The sequence below is a fragment of the Acyrthosiphon pisum genome, chromosome A1 (genome assembly GCF_005508785.2).
Source record: "Acyrthosiphon pisum isolate AL4f chromosome A1, pea_aphid_22Mar2018_4r6ur, whole genome shotgun sequence".
Lineage (NCBI taxonomy): Eukaryota > Metazoa > Arthropoda > Insecta > Hemiptera > Aphididae > Acyrthosiphon > Acyrthosiphon pisum.
Window position 1 is genome coordinate 36075669 of NC_042494.1, and position 1371 is coordinate 36077039.

Genomic DNA, 1371 nt, shown 5'->3' on the forward strand with positions numbered 1-1371 from the left:
TACTATAATGTTTATGCCTATAACAGCTGAGATAATTATATAAAATAGTACTTACATTAAATATTTAAAAATCCGTCGTTCGAGGTTGTTGTACACAAAGTTAAGGATGATATTAAAATGTTACCTTGTGTATGTGAGTTGTTTGAATCACGACGTCACGTTAAATTAAATACTAATAGGCAATAACTATCAAAGTTTGTATTATTTGTTAATCGTCGACCGTCGTTATCAACGCGGTGTCGGTATCCGAGAAATAGCAATATTTATGAGCTAAAAATAGTTACCAGTCTATTGGTTACCACTATTATTGTCTATTAGCATATTGTTCTGTGCTATTAGTCTAAGTTTTGGTATCGACGACAATAACATTGAATCTAATTTAACAAGTACGATATAGTGATTTAAAATCCAAACATCCAGGCAGGGGTGCCATTTGAGTTTTATAATAGGGGTGCCAATATTCAAGCAGGCCAATTTTTTTTTTTTGTTAGGCCACTTTTTTAAAAATAGTAAATACAGATATCGTTTAATATGGTTTAATGTGTGTAAGTCGATTGTATGGGGTTAGGCTCTTAAAGGGTATATTTTAATGAATTCAAATTATTCATTAATAATTTGTTTGCCTTTTGGTACAGGACGTATAGGTATCTACATTTATTCAATACAATTTATTCCAAATAAAATGAATACAATATATTTATTTACTTATTATAATGAATAATTTAATAATAATACAATATTTCATACGGTTACAGACTTACAGTATTCATTAGTTTTTTAATTATTTATGCTATTTTAGCTTATACCTTTTCCTTTTTAGTACTTTTTTATATCTACTGCTTCATCTAAATCTATTATGTTAGCATCTTCTTTTTCTACCGCTATCAATAAGCTTTCATTTCATTTTCGATCTATTTTAAGGCATGTATTTTCCAGTAATCACTAATCAGTCGACGGACGACTAAACCGTATACCCCCCTCCCTAACAACCACCGATATGCGACGACGCGACGTGCGTGCAGTGCTATCAGTCCTTTGTGAACCATAATATACAGCCAGTTCCAATTAGAACCACTATAATATACGCGTTTACGCACAATTTATTTGAAATCGAGGTATGCTTGTCGGGAAGCTTTGATCGGCGACCGTCGTGCACGATTGAGTGCGAGAGTGGGAGAATTTGGGCTCGGGACAGCCGTCGGCGCATTCTAAGTTTTAATCCAGGCCAATAAGACACAAAAAAAAATAGGGGAGCCAAAGTATACCCTGCTCCCCCCTAAATGGCGCCCCTGATGAGAAGAACGGTCGGGATGGCTAAAAATTAAAATTAAATTTATTTTACAGCAAATACATTTCTTCCACAGCATGTTA